We start from the raw sequence: 19423 nt of genomic DNA on the forward strand, positions 1-19423 counted from the left end.
GCAAAAAGACAAAAAAAAAAAAAAAAAGAATATATGAGATTACAAGTATATATGATCTAAATCTAGCAGTTGAAAGTAATAGGCGTATTTCAATAAAGCACTAAATTATAAGGCTCAGAATTAAGTCTTAAATAAATGACAGTCACCTTTAGCTTTTGAATACTATCTCTTAAGTGTAGCCTTTTTCTCATAATTAAAAAGAGTAAGATGCTAATTCTAATAACACTGGCAATCCACTTTCAATTTTAATTTAACCTAATTTCTTTTCTTATCTAGTATTATGCTGGGCAAGTAGGGAGGAGAATTAGTCTTAAAAAATGGACCCAGGTCCTGCTTATTAAATTGTGATTAAAGATCTGAAGTGCACCATGAAACGTAGCTTCCAGAAGAGACGTGGGAACTGGAAAGAAGCTGGCCCATAATGTGGCAGGTGGGAGGAGCAGGATGGAGAGATCCAAAGGAAAATCTTAGAGACTGCCAGTGAGAGCCCTGCAGGGGGATCTGGAATTCTCTACTCATGCTGCTTCTTCAGTTGTGATGGGGAAGAAAACTGAGAAATGCCCTTGAAATGTCCTTATTTGGGTGGCAAAAATGATACCTCATGGGTTGTGGTAAATTCCGGATATTGAGAAGTGAACTTTCAAATTACAGCCTCTTAAATGAGGGCAGCTTGTTTTAGGTTTTGTAACCATTTTTACAGGCATCTCTTTTGTGATAACGACAATGATGATGAGGGTAGTGATTTTTGTCTGGCCTGATTTCCACCTGCTCATAACTAACTCCATGTCAACCTGGAGAGGGTCTGAAGGGCTAAGGATTTTGCTCACTCTTTTTTTTAGGTTTGGTAAGAATTTAGATGAAGGAAGAAAAATCATTATAAATTCTGCTACTAATACATTATACAGTATACAGAGAATTAATGAGCTCAGACATGCTAGCAAGCCTGTTAGGGAACATGTTCCAAAGTTAATTATGTAGAATATGAAGAGCAACAGCCTTCTTGAAAAGATGAAAATAAGGGAAATTGGGGGATCTAAGGTCAGTCTATGTGATGTACTAAATTCTGCATTAAACAGGTCGCATGGCAACCTGTGATGTCTCCAGTGTTCCGGGTCACCACTTCTGCAGCTGTGTAGATACCGGCCGAATTCAAATGGTTGGCAGTAATGCACTGGACTTAGGTACTGTTTACACATGAGGACGCCTTTCTGGTTTGAGACTGTTGCCTCACTTTGAGTCACTGTCTATGGTGCTAGGTCTTTGCTTTTGTTTAGGCTCCATGTCCTGCCCCTCCCCCCCACACCATCTGATTGACAGGCTCTTTGTCCTATGTTTTGGTCCACACTACCAAATGTGCAGGGCTCGCGAAAGGCTTGGTCTTCCTGTCTCTCTTGCCTGTCCACTTTAGAATGATGCTCTGTCTTGGGCTTTCTCCTGGATCTCTCATGGCTGGGCAGAAGTTCCAGAGCAGGCTCAGGGTCCCCTTTGTTGGTACCCAGAAAGAATGGGGAGGGACCAAGCTTCCTGCTGTTCTCGCCTTTCAGACTCCCAAAGACTAGCTCATAGACTGTTAAAGTATATGCAATTATATTTCATCCTAAATGGTCAGGGCAATAAAGGAAAAAAGAAATTAAAGCTGTGGTTCACTTGAACTTCAAATCCACTTGAATTTCAAAAAGAACAAATTCCTCAAGATTGAGACCCATGGAAGGAGGGGATCCTTTGGATAATATTCCCACCTACTTGGCCTTAGATTCCCTTCCCCCCTTCTCCATCGCCTTTGTTTCCTCCATCCTAAAATCTCTATTCTCTGTGTGAAACACCCAGGAAGAGCTCCTGGGGTGGAGACGAGCAGTCTCGTAGCATCCTAGGCTTCAGTGGTGGTGACAAGAAACAGTGATGCTTACTGCCACTCAGACTTGCTGGCAGCAGTGGAGAGAATTAGCTTCTGTCCCATGGGTGCTGACAGGCTAGGGTTCTCGAATCTGTTCCCTCTTTTCTAGTCCTGCCAGAGTGAGCTGTGGGACTTCTGATTCTTTGTCAAGGGATATTTCACTGGAAAATGCAGAAATGAGGCCCAGAGAGGCTTAGTAACTTGCCCAGGGTCACATAGCTGTGCTGTATGCTGACCCAGGAGACAGGTTCCAGAAGCACAGCCCCTCCAGCTTTGTACTGGCTGCTTGTCATTGTACCATAGCGTCACTGGTTCATGCCATTTACCTAAGGAATAACTGGTTCAGGGTAGACTTTTCTTCTCTGTTTTGATAGAGGAAAGGATTGCAGGCAAAATACTAGTAACAAACGTGTGTTATCTTGCATTATCACATGAGACTACAGCAGAGGATATACTAAAACTGTCAACATAATGCAGTATTCGGTCAGTGAAAAGAAGCAGTGTCTTTTTATTTCTGAAATGTTTATTTTCACAATGTTTGGATTTTTTTTTTTAAGAAAAGGTAAATTTGCCACATTATCTTGGACTTATCTATCAACCAAAGATAACTATTTATAATAAACAATTACACATAAATGTTGACATTCTGCAGGGTCCTTAGGTTATCTACACCCTCATTTCTAGAGCAAGCAGTTCCAACACAGCCAGAAGATAATGCACAGGAGAAATGGCCTGTTTCCAAGGAGTCACATGGGCTTTTTGGCCTTCCCACAGTCTGCAGGGAAAGCTCCTCCCAGCAATCAGGATTTCGTGTGCCAGCCGTGCTCTTTGTACAGATATATTGTCACTCAATATTTTGTAGGAAGCATGTTTCCTGGGTTAAAACCTAGAGTTCTGGAGTTCCCGTCGTGGAACCCGACTAGCATCCATGAGGATGTGGGTTCAATCCCTGGCCTTGCTCAGTGGGTTAAGGATCTGGCGTTGCCGTGAGCTGTGGTATAGGTCACAGTGCAGCTCAGATCCAAAAAAAAAAAAAAAGACAGAGCGAGAGAAAGTTGCTAAGTGACTTGTCCAAGGCCACACAGTAAGTGGGTGGCCAAGCCAGCTTTAGAAATGAGGAATTCCTAATTCTTGGTGAGGTATATTACCAGGCCACAAATGAGTAGAAGAGCTAAGTGATATTTATGTCTGGTGATGATGGAAACCTCAAGAGGGCTGGATGTGCATTCAGAAGAGTGGCTATTTCCCTGTACTTATTTATACCTCCTGGGACTGAAAAATTGGGATGGCTCTTCCACAGTGACCATCCTCTGCCTTCACTTTTGCAAAAAGCACTTTTTCCAATGTCACTAAACAGCTCTGTGAAAGCCCTGTCAGAAAGCGCTGAAGTGTGTGACATTTTCAAAACTTAAGAAAATGTTTACCTTATTTCCAGCTTGTAATTATAGCAGGAGAGTCTGGGAAGATCTGAAACACCAACTCAGAAAGAGCCCAGGTGGAGTTCCTGTCGTGGCACAGTGGATTGAGGACCTGGGGTAGTCACTGCAGTGACTTGGGTCGCTGCTATAGCACGGGTTCAATCCCTGGCCCTGGAACTTCCACTTACCACAGGAGTGGCCAAAAAAAAAGAGCCCAGGGCTTTGAGATGAGACCTAGGTTTATGTCCTGACTCAGATGCTCAGAAACTGCAGGCCATCTACCTGCCAGAGAGCCTCAGTTACTTCTTCTATAAAATGTAGGGATTAGATCACAAAGTATCTGATGTCACTGTTATAATTTCTTCACATTTCTTTATTGGATCACTACGGATCCCTTCTAGACAAGGTGTAGGTAGTTCCCCTCAGCCTGGACACAACCACTAGAACTTGCTTATGTCAATGTTATAATGTTAATCTAGAGAGCTGTTCTCTGCTACTCCTTGATTAGAAATCACTGTCTGCCTGACTACTCTTACTATTGGGAAATGATTCCTTAAATTGTAGGCACATATTATAGTGGTAATTAGTGTGCTTCATGTTCATCTTCATTATATTACTTTGATATCATGCTTTGATCAGGGTGCACTAATTCAGGGCATAAAGCACAAGTAGAAATTAAGGTAGAGTCAGTCACTGTGACTTTGCCAGAGAAGTACTTGTCAATTGAAACTGGGAAAAAAAATAGCAATTACAAGGCCCACTCCCACATCAGACAATGATATAAGATAAAGGCAGTGGTGTAAGATCCAGTCAATACTGAAGCCAGAAATTGTCCGAGCATGGTACCTGGTAAGATAAAATTGCTCTGTATCATAGGTACAATAAAAAGGTGTAGCATCTTTTGCCCTGCTCTTCTTTTAAAGGAATAGGTGAAGAGGGAACCAGGGTGAGCCAGGCATGGTGCTGTTTCTCTTTGAGGCTCTCCCACTTAACCCTGACAAAAACTCCTGATAGGTACGGAGGCCCTCACGTAATGCTTAAAACAATGCTGAGAGGTGTGTATTATTATACCCATTCAACAGAGAGGAGGCCGAGACAAAGAGACTAAGAGATAGGGGAGGCTAAGAGATTTCCCAGGATCATCCAGTTAGTGGGTAAGGAGGAAAGGATTCAAATGTGGCTCTGTCTGATTCCCAAGCTCTAGCCCTTTCTATGAACTCCCTTACCTCCCTCCGGGTCCCCCGCCCATCACCTTTAGGAGGCTGTGGTGAATGCAAGTTAAAATCCAGATAGGTCATCAAAGCCCATTTTCTCCCCCTGTTTCTTTTCTTATTAAAAAAAAAAAAAATGTATTATAGCTGATTCACAATGCTGTCAATTTCTGCTGTACAGCAAAATGACCCAGTCATACATATATACACATTCTTTTTCTAATATTATCTTCCATCATGGTCTATCCCAAGAGACTGGATATAGGTCCCTGTGCTGTACAGCAGGACCTCATTGCTTATCCATTCGAAATGGAATCGTTTGCATCGACTAACTCCAGCCTCCCAGCCCATCCCACTCCTCCCCCTGCCCCCTATTTTGAAGCCAGCCTTTTCTGCTTCTTCTGGGGTCAAGGCTCAGTGTCGCTGAGACTGCTAGGCTGTGAAAGGACCACCCCTGATATGTTGACAAGAAATAAGCTTCTAATCTGCAACACTTCTTTATATGGCCTGTCAGCTCAGAGCTCCTACCACAGAAGTATTTCACAACAGGCCTGGCCACCTGATCACATTCCAGGCAGAGTTCAGCTTTCGTGGGCTGCAATCCTTGGAAACCCTTAGGGTGACAAGTTATTTGCTCTTTGTTTCAATGCCACCAGTACTTAGTCCATGGCCCTTTTTTTCCTCTCTGCTTCAAAGAAGTCATATTATCTTCTGTCATACAGCAGAGGTCATTTCGCTTTGGGTCACGATACAAAATAAATCACAATACGGGGCAGCTAACTGTTCTAGTTCACTGTGGGCACACAAACACCACAGGGCACGAACTTGGTCATTTTAGGTGGCATGCCATTGGGCCAACTATGAAAAGAATTTTTCATTTGGTTTCTGTCCAGAGACCATTTTGTGAAATTTGGGTGAATTTTGTCTCTCAGCTTGAGGGAAAGTCCACCCGTTTTGTTCTTCTTTCTGTCCCGCAGAGCAGGGCTGCTTCTCCTGTAAACCATCTAGGGTGTGCCTGAAAAAGATTAAGATGGTCTGCAGGGGTGGGAGACCTTTCATCAGAATTTATTACTGTTCAAAGCCTCCATAAAGGCTCTCATTCAACCCTGGCCTTTATACTTCCACCCATGAAAATCGTTCATACCGTGTCCAATCTGATGCATTGTCTGTTCTTCATGGAATATTCCAAACAAGACCACGGTGAACCAACTCCTTGCTGGGAGAAAAAGGGGAAGATACAGGGACAGTCAAAAAACTAAAGTTTACTTTAATACTTTCTGGCATTTTTCCTCCAGATCTTAGCTTCCTTAGGCAAGAGCTGATGGAAACTCTGTTTGGACAGTGAAAAGAATACCTTGGGTTGATGCTCTCTCACAATGTGGATTTTAAGTTGGACCCAAGGAAAGAGTGTCTAAAATGTCTAGTCTTTTGTTTCCACCAAACACCCAACACCTGCCCATTGTAAGAGCCAATCTAATTTGTTCTATTTGTATTTTTCTTGTATTTTACGAGCAAAAAAATCTTTCTTAGCATTCACCAGAGCTGTGTTCTACAAACAGAGATTAAATGCACTAGCGCTCCCTCGATAATTCTTTGATTTAAAACACCTCCATGTACATTAATCATATACAGGCATATCTCACAAATAGTGTCAATAGGATTCATATAAACTCCAAATACAGAAAGGTCGAAGGCAGAAAGGAAAAAAATGTTCTTAAAAGTGGATAATAAATCTAAAGAATGAGTTGTACTAGTGTACAGCTTAAAACACAGTCTCTGTAAGCTAGTGCTACACCAGCAAAAGCTTTAAAGGGCAGACTCTGCAGTTGGGTCCTGTGTAGACCAACCCTTGAGATATGGAGTCAGTGTCCTTTAAGTATCCTGAAGCCACAGTTCTCTTGACTTAAATGCTAACAATAAAATCCTGGGAAAAAAAAATCTGCATTTTAAAAGCTCCTGCTGTAAATCAAACGCTATGGGGGGGGGGGTGGCGGTGAACAGCAGGGGGCGTGTGGGGGCAGGGAGGACCTAGGCGGGATTTGCTTCAGGTTTGGCAAATATCACCCTTAGCAGGAGGCTCCAAAGAATGTGCCCTTCCAGTGTGCAGCTTGTGCCCTGACCCCATGTTTATAAGATCCTTGGGGGATCACTTTTGATCTAACCTCCCAGCACCCAAAGAGAAATGTGTTTCTCTTACCTCAGCTGCACTGGGAGTTGGTGAGTAACTTAAGTTACATCCCTTCTGATAAAGAGCTTTGGCAGCTTTTAGTGATTAACTCTGTAAAAACCTTCCCTGCCCCTCACCACCTCCAGTCAGCTTGCTAACTTTTTACCCATTAAAAAAAAAAAAAAAAAAGAAGTGGCGTTTCCTAGGGGCTTAGCAGTTGAGGATCCAGCGTTGTCTCGGCTGTGGTTCAGGTCACTGCTGTGGTCTGGGTTGGATCCCTGGCCTGGAATTTCTGCATGCTGTGCGGAGTCCCCACTGCCCCCCCAAAAAAGTGAAAAAAAAAAAAAAAGAAAAAGAGCCAAACGGTCTGAGTTACCATAGCAGCTCCCTTTCCCATTATAACGGCATTTTTCTGGCCTTCAGGGGTGTCTGTATGTTTCCTTGGATCTGGACTGGGCCTTTTTTGACATTTTTTTACCCAGTGCCTCATACAGGGTCTGACCCAGAATGCAGAATTTTCCAATTTATGAATTGCCAAACTGCTTTCTGGCAAGGTAATGAAGAATGGCAACAAAACTTCATATTACCTTCAAAAGAAACCCCCAAACTTGCTCATCTAAAGCAAGTAGGAGAAAGGAGTAGGAGAAAAATAACATCTTATTATTTCTATATATCAGGGTTGCAAATTTTTCTAACATATTTGTTGGCAGTCTACTTTTTTTGTGAATTCCCTATCCTTGCCCTTGGTTCCTTTTTCTATTGGGTTGTCTGTCTTTTTGATTCATAAGACCTCTTACTATACTAAGAATTTTAAACTTTACAGCCTAAAATATTGAAAATATATTTTCCACTTTGTATTTGGTTTTTCTGTTTGTTTTTGTAGGGGTTTTTGCTTTTGTTTTTGTTTTTTGTCTTTGCTACTTGACTCTCAGATACTCATTCACACTAAATAGATTAGATGATTACTTGTAACCATGTCTCTTGCTTTATGGAAAATGGTCAATGTGGCTGCCTCACAGCCTCAGTGAATTAAGTGGATCTAATCCTATGAGTGCTTGGAACAGCAATTACAGCATCATATAACTCAAAAGTTCAAAGGGAAAGCTTGCCTTGGACTTCCCTTGTGGCTAAGCAGGTTAAGGATCCAGTGTTGTCACTGCTGTGGCATGGGTTTAATCCCTGGCCCAGGAGCTTCTGCATGCTGCAAACACAGTCCCCCCCCTCCAAAAAAAAGCTTGCATTATCTCCCCATCCTTAATAGATTTTTCAATAAAACTTTCATTGACAAAAATACTCTATATAAATGTGCCTTATGAAGAAAACATTCAATAATTGTGGCTTATAATTATTATAATATTATATATGTAACATGCATAACATATATCACACTATCAGAATTATTACTTTTTCCTGCCTGGCATTATTTATTTATTTATTTATGGCTATACCTATGGCACATGGAAGTTCCCAGGCCAGGGGTCAAACCCAAGATGCAGCTACGCCACAGCCACAGCAATATCAGATCTGAGCTGCATTTGCAACCTGTGCCATAGCTGGGCAATAACGCCAGGTTCTTAACCCCCCACTGAGTGAGGCCAGGGATCAAACCCATGTTCTCTCAGACACTATGTTGGGTTCTTAACCCTCTGAGCCACAACAGCAACTCTTATTTTTTTTCCTGGCATTATACCAGCTTACAAAACCCAAATCTACCTTGATTTGGGGACGTGAATTTCTCCATGTTCAACATTTTAAAGGTCTTTTCATTGAGGTAATATCAGAGCTATGTAGTATAGATAATGAAGATGTATCTCTCCCGATCCAGCATCCTGACTCAGCTGCCAGGTCAAATGCCTCAGGGGTCTAGAACTATCTGACAACTTCCTGAAGGTTATTTACTTTGACCAACTCAGAAGTCATGACTATCAAAAATTGCTAATGGTTCTGCCAAAACCTCATTCATAGAATTCAAGGCAGAAAATGATACTTTCCTCTAGGTTATTTCTCAAATGGAAAGGAAAATGTCTGTATCTTAGAGTTCCCATTGTGGCTCAGTGGTTAACGAACCCAACTAGGAACCATGAGGTTGCAGGTTCGATCCCTGGCCTTGCTCAGTGGGTTAAGGATCCGGCGTTGCCGTGAGCTGTGGTGCAGGTTGAAGACGTGGTTCGGATCCCGCGTTGCTGTGGCTCTGGCATAGGCCAGTGGCTACAGCTCCAATTAGACCCGTAGCCTGGGAACCTCCATATGCCGCGGGAGTGGCCCTAGAAAAGGCAAAAAGGCAAAAAGCCAAAAAAAAAAAAAAAAAGAAAATGTCTGTATCTAATATTTATTACCATAATCTATAATTTTTACTGTCATTGTATAGGTGAACTCTGTGGACCATTTCATTGTGAATACCAATCATGAATCCAGTATTATTCCTGTCCTAGGAGACTTTTGATCTTCAACATTGATATAGTAATATTATTCCTTTGATATTGCTGTCCATGAATCTTAACATATATACAATGAAAACATCACAATTAGAAGGGCAGAGAAGTGTGATGCTGGCTTCTTTTCAATTGCAATACTTAATTGTATGAGATTAAAAAATGTTTGTAGTGTTCTTCTCAAGTTCTTTTTCAGATACCATTATCTTTGTTATATTTTAGAAGAAAGAACCTATTTCTTTTTCTTTTTTTAAAATCGATTGATTTACAATGTTGAGTTTGTCTCAGGTGTTTAGAAAAGTGGTGGTTCAGTTTTATATATATTATATATATATATATATATAATATAAGGTCTATTTTTTTTTCCAGATCCTTTTCTTTTCTTTTTCTTTTTAAGGCCACACTCAAAGCATATGGAAGTTCCCAGGCTAGGGGTTGAATCGGAGCTATAGCAGCCGGCCTATGCCAAGCCACAGCAAAATCAGATCCAAGCCATGTCTGCAGCCTACACCACAGCTCATGGTAATGTCCCCTCCTTAGCCCACTGAGCAGAGCCAAGGATTGAGGTTCTAATGAATACTAGCCAGTATACCTCTGAGCCACAATGGGAACTCCAATTTTTTTCCATTAAAGGTTATTAAAAGATATTGAATATGGTTGCCTGTGCTATACAGTAGGTCCTTGTTAGTTATCTATTTTATATATAGTAACATGAATCTGTTAATCTCAAATTCCTAATTTATCCCTCCTCTTATTTTTCCCATTGATAATCATCAATTCGTTTTCAATGTCTTTGAGTCTATTTCTGTTTTATAAATAAAAACACATTCCTTTATTGGGTTGTTTTTGTTTGTTTGCTTGTGTTTTTTTGGTCTTTTTAGGGCTGCACCCATGGCATATGGAAGTTCCCGGGTTAGGGGTCGAATATGCTGCAGGCCTATACCACAGCCACAGCAATGCCAAATCCGAGCCACGTCTGCGAACTACACCACAGCTTGGATCATTAAGCCACTGAGCGAGGCCAGGGATCAAACCAGCATCCTCATGGATACTAGTCAGATTCTTAACCTGGAGCCACAGTGGGGACTCCTCCTTTATTGTTCTGAATCAAATTGAATCTGGAACGGTATCCCTCTACTAGGTTGAAGAAAATCAACTCTCACACGTTCGAGTGAGTCCCTCTGAAGTATCTCGGCAGGGGAACTAAGATAGGACACCATCTGGGGACATGGGATAGGCTTTTGTTTTCAATGGACTGGAACTGGTCGTATCTGTGCCCCTTGCACGTGGCTTGCTGGCACGATCCATCAAAGTCATATGGCCTCTTGCCTTAAAGTTGAGCGCGGGCCTTGAGAGTCACAAGCTGAACATTGAGGGATGTGATGTCCTTTCTTTAAAAGCAGCACAAGATGGAAGTGGCAAAGGTTAGGGGGCAAGGGAAGTGATTGTATATGGGGTGAGCCTCTTTGACGAGGTGCCTTTTCTTATCTTGGCTGTCTGTTTGCTGCCTTGAGCCTGTAGCGCTGTCTCTCACATAACAGGCACCCAATTAATGTGTGAATTGAAGGAATGAGTAGCAGCAAGTTAATCACTGTGGACAGACAATGTTGAGCCAGGAGCATAGCAGACCATATGTACGAGGTGGTTTAATTTTTCTTTTCCTTGAAAATATGAAAGCAGCTCTTTTTCCCCTTTCCTGATTGCCCATTTCTGTTCCCCTTTAACAAACCTAATTATAGGAATGAGATCACTCAGCAATTTAACCCAACTCCTGATTTAGGCTGTTCTGAATGCACACCATGCCTTGCCTAACCTGTTGAATCTTTTCCTGGATAAAAAGAGGAATGAAGAATTAAGCAGTTTTAAAAAATGACTCACTCTCTACCCTCAAGAGCCCACCTAAGTAATCCTGCAGGCAGGTCACCTAGGCAAGATAACACCTGAAGAGAGAGCAATGACTCTGCGCTCAGTGGAGAAGGATGCAGAGCCCAACCTCCTGCCTTGATGATCTACTGAGATACTTGCCTCCTTCCACCGTTTTTCCCTTTAAAAACTGTTGTGGCTGAGGAGGGTCTTCAGGATTGGTCTCTGGACACCATCTCCCCTGGTTGCTGGCTTTTCTGATCAAAGCACCTTCCCTTTCTGCCGACCTTTGCCTCTCAAATTATTGCCTTTTGAGTGAGAAGCAGCCAAACCTGTGTTTGGTCACAAACGTACGTGTTAGGCATTCAGTTATGGCCACAGCATGTTCAGGAATAACGGAAGGAGAGAGTTCATTTAACTGCATTAGTGAGACTGGGTTCCTATTCAGTTAAAATGACTTCCCTTACTTATTTCTCAGTTGTTTAAAAGAGTTTTTAATAAACACTTTTCTGTTTCAGCTCCCAAAGATTGTTAGAAAGAAGAAATTGAATGATTTCTTTATGGACTTTGCAAGAGAATGCCTTTTATTATTTTATAACGGGGAATAGGCAGGAATTATGCTTTAATATCTTGAAAAATACAAGAGAGAACTTATAAAATGCATGAAAATAAAACACTTGGAATCATTTTATCCACTCTGGTTTTTTTTCTCAATTAAATAAAATTATCTAAGTACTTTTTAGAGTTACGATAACTCTAAGAAATATGTTTCCTGTTAATCCCCTTACCCTTTTTCATAAATCACTAAGAATTATAAATTATCTAAGTTTCTTAAAAGGCAGAAATAATTTCAGAAGTCATCTAATCGTAATTCTAAATTTAAAGCCGTTAACATAATTAACAGCATATCCTATACATAAGGCAATTAAATACAAAAAAAAAACTTGCTAAATTTTCACATGATCGAAATTAAGTTTTGAAAGCTTGGATTGATGATGTGTAATGTTAACTAAAGCATTGTGAGCCTCAGCACATGCTAAGGCATAGGGATGTTAACCACATATATTTGTACAGCCAACAGTGTGTTGAGGTGTTTTACCAGAGAAAATTACTATAGTTAGGCTGTGTTCCAAGGAGCTATACAAGGTAGCATTTATGACATTAGAAAAAATGTATCAGAATCTAGCATCCAGCTCTTAGGTGGGCAGGCTTTGACAGTTAATTTTATGTACACTCTGAGAGCTGACCCTCCTCTTTAGAGAAGATTCATGAGACTCATTTTAAAACCAGGAGGCTATTTAATTAATTGGCAGTGACAGTGATCGTCCTAGGAATCACAGTTCTGCTAGTCCATTTTCTTCCTGTGGTCAAATTTTATTAGAAACCAAATTATAACCCCAAACCGCTTTACTCTGAGAAATTACTCTTACGTGGACGAGAAATACTATAAATCAGACCAGAATTTCTGGTAATCTGACAGATTGAGCTGGTATGAAGACTCCCTCTCATTCCATTTATTTGATAAAATAAAACTGAGCAACAACAGCAGAATAAAACCCGGCACGAAAGAAAGAGAGACCCCCAGCTTCCAGAAATAAATAAGGAATTCAGTGCCAGAACAGAAAATGTGGGAGCAGACACTGTGAAGACTCAAGCTATTCTGCTGAAATATTTATATAAAACATGGTCGAGACCAGTGGGGTCCAGCAGATACAGAGACAAAACTACTCCGCAAGAACACTTGCACAACCTTTGGCACAAGGACCTCCCACCTGAAAATAAGAACAACATTCAGTGAAGATAAGCTCACAGTAAAAATTCACAAAATACTCTGTGAAACAAACCTTTATGAAAAATGTTAATGGGAAAAGAGAAACCAACCACTAAATTGTTGCACTTAAAACAATTAAAGAGATAATGTAAGGAATGGAAGAAAGGTAAGAACTATTCCATAGATACTGATGGGCAAAAAGTAAATGGTTGGAAAATACCAAGTCTTTGTGAGGATAGCAAATGCTGGGAACGTTCATACTCTGCTGTTGAGAGTTTAAAACTGTACAGCTACTTTGGAAGCAATTCAGTACCACCTAATCAAGTTGACAGATACATGCCTGCAATTCAGGAATCAATGTCTAGGGGGATACTCTAGATTAACTTGTATGTGGTTTTATAAGAAGGCAAAATGCAAGAATGCGGCTAGTAGTGTTGCTCAGCAGAACAATCAATATATCTACACTATTAAGTGTAGAAGATCAAATAAACTGTGAAAATACAACAGAAAACGCCATAGCGAAAACAATGAATGAGCAACATATATGAATTTTAGAAACCTAATTGAAGGGAGAATAAGCAAATCAAAGGATACCTAAAGATTCCACAGATACGTTTTAAAGTAGACAAAACAACACTCTATTTGCACCTCCTGTGCCAAGTCTTGCTGAACTTAGCCATGGTCCCCATGTACAAACAATAGAACATAATAGTTATCCAGGACTTGGGAAGTTCAAGATTGTGAACTGGAGTTGGGCACTTGCTAGCTACCTCTACATGGATTAAATCATTAGCCACTGCAGCTGCCAACCCACAGCACCCCCTCAGCTCTGCTCAGGGGGAAAATCAGGAGTGAGACACTCTATGCTCTGGGAAAACTGGAAGAACAGGTCTTCAGGGAGTGAGATATTTTTAGGAGAAGATTTTATGAAACCAATTCTTGCATCTTCTCATATCTAGAAAAACACTAAAATCCTTCATGGTGATATCTGCTCCTTGGGACTTGTAGTAACCTTCACGAGACCAGAAGCAAACTTTTGCAAAATGTGTGCATGGCTGCATACACCTCCCTCTTCACATATATCCTGATGTTTCCCCTTTCCTCGATGGAGCAGTTTCCTTAGGGCTATCTGAGATTCTGTCTCCTGGGCTTAAGGTCTAATTTTGCCCCAAATAAAACTTAACTCTCAACTTTTAGATTGTGCATTTTTTTAAGTCACAAGATCAAGGGCAACCAGAATAGAGTGACTAAAGTCACAGTTGTAGACATAATCACTTATTCAAGATACTAAGGGAATTCTAGACCTGATTTTGGAAGTAAATGTCCAGTAACTGATATACGTAACATCAGCAGATAGCAGTCAAACTTTGACTTTTCTGCTACTCATTCTTTCAAAAAAAAACCAAAATCCAGCCTCCAATCTGAGCAATTTCACAGTATTTGGTTAATGTGAAATGAGTGGTTAAACAGTGAAATTAAGCTGCTGGAGGAAAATTCTGTTTAGTATAAAAAACAAAGGCTATTTGTCCTTGTTTTATAAGCTCACAATTTTGTACTTTTTGTCTTAACAATGAAATAAAATTGTGTTAATTATTTTGTATGTTTGTAACTTTTGATTTAGGAATTTAGCTTATGGGATGAATGAATCTGAACAGCTTGTCAATCAATCAATAATATTGAATGCTTTCTTTTTGCTTAACATGCAACAAGACTCACACTTTTTAAACAATTAGGAGGCAATCATCACATTTCCTCATTTTTAAGACACTGTTAAAGTGTGAAGTGTGACATTAACTTAATGACAGCTTTTTAAAAATAACAACTTTTATATTAAATTTCTCATCTATTGTAGAAGAATCTTCATTTGCAGAACGATTAAATGTAGAAAAATGTACTTTTCATTTTTCCCTGACCCATTTTGCCCACTCCCTCACTCCCTACCTCTGGCGAGCAAAAATGTGCATTACAGAATTGAGCTTTATCAGTTTTTGTTTCATACATTTTGAAATTCTGTCTTTTAGCATGAACAAATTTAGGATCCTCTCTTCCTGGTGGAATGATTCTTTTATCATTCTTTGATGTCTCTCTTTTGTGTGTAGTAATTTTCTTTGCTCTGCCATCTATTGATATTAATATAGCCAGTCATTTAATTTTAAAAAAATACTGTTTTCATGGCACATTTTCTTCATTTTTAACTTTTAAGCTATCTATGTTATTGAATTTGAAGTGAGTTTCTTGCAAGCATCATATAGTTGGATCATCTTATTTAATCTGCTTGACAATCTGTGTTCTTTTATTAATGTAGTTAGACCATTTACATTTAAGGTAATTATTAATATGTTAGCATTTAAGTAGGGCATTTTACTATTTAATTCTCTTTGTTTTTTATGATTTTTGTCCTTTCTCTTTCTCCCTTATTTTCCTGTGAGTTACTTGAACATTTTTAAAAATTCCATTTTGACGTAATTTCCATTTTGATTGTAATGTTTTTATGTGTATCTCTGCATAGTTTTTATAGTGCCTACTCTAGGTATTTAAGACTTATTACAGTCTAGTGATATCAACCTTTTACCAGTTCAAGTGAGGTGTGGAAATCTTCCATTTTGGTCCCTTTATCTCCCTTTTAAATATCATTGCATTGTCTTAAGTATGAGATTGCGTTATAATTTTAATTGAAATATCAGCTATGACTTATAAAATTCATGAAGAAAAGGATAACCTATTGTATACAGATTCCTGCATTTTCCCTTGTTTCTTCTTTCCTGATGCTCTAAGAGTGTTTTATCATTTCCTTTTTGTCTGAAGAAAGTCTGTTAGCTGATCTTTAATGGTAGGTTGGCTGGCAATAAATTCCTTTCATTTTCCTTTGTATGAGAAGGTACTTATTTCTCTATTCCGAAAGATAGTTTCACTGGATGTAGTTTTTGCAGTGGACGATTCTTTCATTATAGCTATTGAAAAATATTGTACCACTTCTCTCTAGCCTTCATAGTTTAAGGAAAGAAATATTTAAATTGTTGTCACCTTATGTTGATTCTCTGTAGATTTTTTAAAGATTTTTTTTTTTTTTTTTTTTTTTTTGTGGCTTTTTGCCTTTTCTAGGGCCGCTCCTGCGGCATATGGAGGTTCCCAGGCTAGGGGTCTAATCAGAGCTGTAGCCGACGGCCTATGCCACAGCCACAGCAACACGGGATCCAAGCCGCGTTTGCAACCTACACCACAGCTCACGGCAACGCAGGATCCTTAACCCCCTGAGCGAGGCCAGGGATCGAACCTGCAACCTCATGGTTCCTAGTCAGATTTATTAACCACTGAGCCATGACGGGAACGCCCTAAAGATTTTTTTAAATTTGTCCTTAGTTTTCAAAAGTTTAATTATGAAATCTTGGCATGGATATCTTTGGGTTTATTCTGTTTGGGGTTTACTTGGCTTCTTGGATATGTAGGTTTGTGTCTTTTGGTAAATTGGGGGAGTTCCCCATAATTATTTAAATAGTCTTTCAATACCACTCTTTTGTTGTTGTCTTACAGGTCCCTAAAGCTCTGTATATATATTTTTCAGTATGTTTTCTCTGTGTTGGTAAGATTGGGTAATTTCTATAGTTTCGTCTTCAGATTTACTGATTCTATCTTCTGTTATCTCCATTCTACTGTTTAGTCCAAACAGTGAGTTTTTTATTTCTATTATTGTATGTTTTCCAATCTGTAGTTTCCCCTTGGTTCTATATATATATAGATATAACTCTATATATATATAGATATAACTCTCTCTCTCTCTCTCTCTCTCTCTCTCTCTCTCTATATATATATATATATATATATATATATATATAAAACTTTCCCTTTTTTTGGCTAAGATTTTGCTATTTTTTCATTTGTTTTAGGAGAATTTTTAATTAATGATTGGAGGATTTTTATGATTACTTCTTTAAAATCTTTGTCAAATAATTCCAACATGTGACTTATGTCAATGTTGGTATCAGCTGCTTGTCATTTCTCATTCATGTTGTGATTGTCTTCATTCTTATTATAACAGATAATTTTCTACTTTATGCTGAATATTTGTATCTATTATGTTAGGAAACTCTGGGTTCCATTTAAATCTTTTCTTTTAGCTGGCAGTCATGCTGTTTAAGGTTAACTTGTGAGTTTTACCCTACTCTTGTGGGATTTTATTTCAATGGAAGTTTAATTTTCAGATTTTTTTTACAATGTTATTTTGGTCTTATTGGTTTATTTGGTGCCATTGAGAGCCACTATTTTCTGCTGATGCTACCTGAGAGTAAGAAGGGATTTGTCCAGGCCTGGCCTCCAGATTTCTCTCTGTGGATGAGAATGTGTTGGGGTCCCCCCATCAGTGCCTTTGAGCTACTCTAGTGTCTCTGGGTTGGGGAGGAGAAGCTTCCTGGACTGGGCTATTCTTACTGGTTTTCCCTTCCTAGCAGGGAAAGGTGTCTCTAGCAGGGAAAGGAGACTCTCAGGCTTGGTGGAAAAGGGGAAGACTTTTCCTCACTGCTTATGGTTGGTGAGCCCCTCAATCAATTCCCTTACAGGTTTTGTTGGGCTCACCTGATCTCATAAGAGAGAGTCTCATTCAGTCCAGGGGAGTAATGTGCCTAAATGGGTAACCTTCTGTTTCTAGATCAAGTATTGGAAAATTCTGGTCTGGCTAGCCATCTTCTGTTGGGTGAGGAGCTATATAACATGTCATTTTGCTGTGTTATTTTTCCAGTTCTGTGGTTCTAAAGAAGCTCTCCTTCCTACCACCTTTCAGAGTCCTTCTTTAGAGTTTTGTGTGCATGAGTGTTTTGTGTGTGTGCATGTGTGCCATTTCTAGGGTTTACAGTTGTGCCTAGCAAGGAGGAAAAATGGGTCTACACTATTTTTGTCTGGATCAGAAGTCAACTGTACTCTGAAATAATATGTATGTATATTTTTTTCATTATTAACATTTGACTCTTTCTAGAACTTGCTTACATTATGAATATTTAAATGTACTTTTTTATGAACCATTCAGAAATAAACAGTTTGATGTCTTCAGGACACAAGTTTCTATATATTGTGTCAGAAATATTTAAAACATTCTGAGAGTTAAGTAACTGGCCTTGGAGCCTACCTGGAATTTTCATGGAAATTTCTCTATTCTTTTACTTGATTTCTTTGTTATATTTTCTTATTTGTCTTTGGTATGTTTAATAGCAAAACATTTCATGTTTACCTGTCTTCCTGTTTCTACTGTGCTCATGCTTTATAATGTGCGCAGTCTATTTTGATGATACAGTTTTTTGTTGAATACTAGTCCACACTCAGTTTCCCAATTCCTGTCATATGAGGCTATATGGTTACAAGAAGTGAAGGATCAAAGTGGGCAGTAGAGATGGGAGGGATGAAAGCTGCTTGATGAACACTGATTGATTCTAGTAACTGCAACAATATTTTTTTCCTACCAGGGCGTTAAGACATGTTAGTTCATTACAAAAATATCTCTTATATTCCTTTATTATAAATAATAATGATAAAGCATGTTTTATCATTTGACTACAAATTTGACAATAAAAATAGAAAGTCATGAAATAGGGAAGAAATAGTTTGGGAAATCATGTAGAGAATAAGGAATATAGATAGATAGAAAACTTAATATGGATGTGAAGGGATTAGAAGGATAGAAATTATATCCTGGCAAATTGAAAATATGAGTGGGGCATGCTGCTGTCCCCTACTAAAATTTTACAAACCATGGAATTATATCATTAGCTCTTCTGCCATTTTTGCTTTTGTTTGGTTTTTGTTTTTTTAATTTTTTTTAATTAAAGGATGGTTGATTTGTAATGTTCTGTCAATTTCTTCTGTACAGCAAAGTGACTCAGTCATATATATATGTGTGTGTGTGTATATATATACATATATATATATTCTTTTTCTCATATTATCTTCTATCACAAGTGATTGTATATATTTCCCTGTGATATACAGTTCCTGTGATATACAGCAAGACCTCATTGCCTATCCATTTTATTTTATGTATTTATTTATTTTTGTTTTTTTGCTATTTCTTTGGGCCGCTCCCATGGCATATGGAGGTTCCCAGGCTAGGGGTCGAATCGGAGCTGTAGCCGCCAGCCTACACCAGAGCCACAGCAACGCGGGATCCGAGCCGCGTCTGTGACCTACACCACAGCTCACAGCAACGCCGGATCCTTAACCCACTGAGCAAGGCCAGGGATCGAACCCGCAACTTCATGGTTCCTAGTCGGATTCGTTAACCACTGCGCCATGACGGGAACTCCCTGCCTATCCATTTTAAACGTAAAAGTTTGCGGAGTTCCCGTCGTGGCGCAGTGGTTAACGAATCCGACTAGGAACCATGAGGTTGCGGGTTCGATCCCTGGCCTTGCTCAGTGGGTTAAGGATCCGGTGTTGCTGTGAGCTGTGGTGTAGGTCACAGACGCGGCTCGGATCCCGCGTTGCTGTGGCTCTGGTGTAGGCTGGCGGCTACAGCTCCGATTCGAACCCTATCTTGGGAACCTCCATATGCCGTGGGTGCGGCCCAAGAAAATACAAAAAGACGAAAATAAATAAATAAAATAAATGTAAAAGTTTGCATCTACTAACCCCAAATTCCCAGTCCATCCCACTCCCTCTCCCTCCCCCCTAGCAACCACGAGTC

The sequence above is a fragment of the Sus scrofa genome, chromosome 8 (assembly GCF_000003025.6).
Source record: "Sus scrofa isolate TJ Tabasco breed Duroc chromosome 8, Sscrofa11.1, whole genome shotgun sequence".
NCBI lineage: Eukaryota > Metazoa > Chordata > Mammalia > Artiodactyla > Suidae > Sus > Sus scrofa.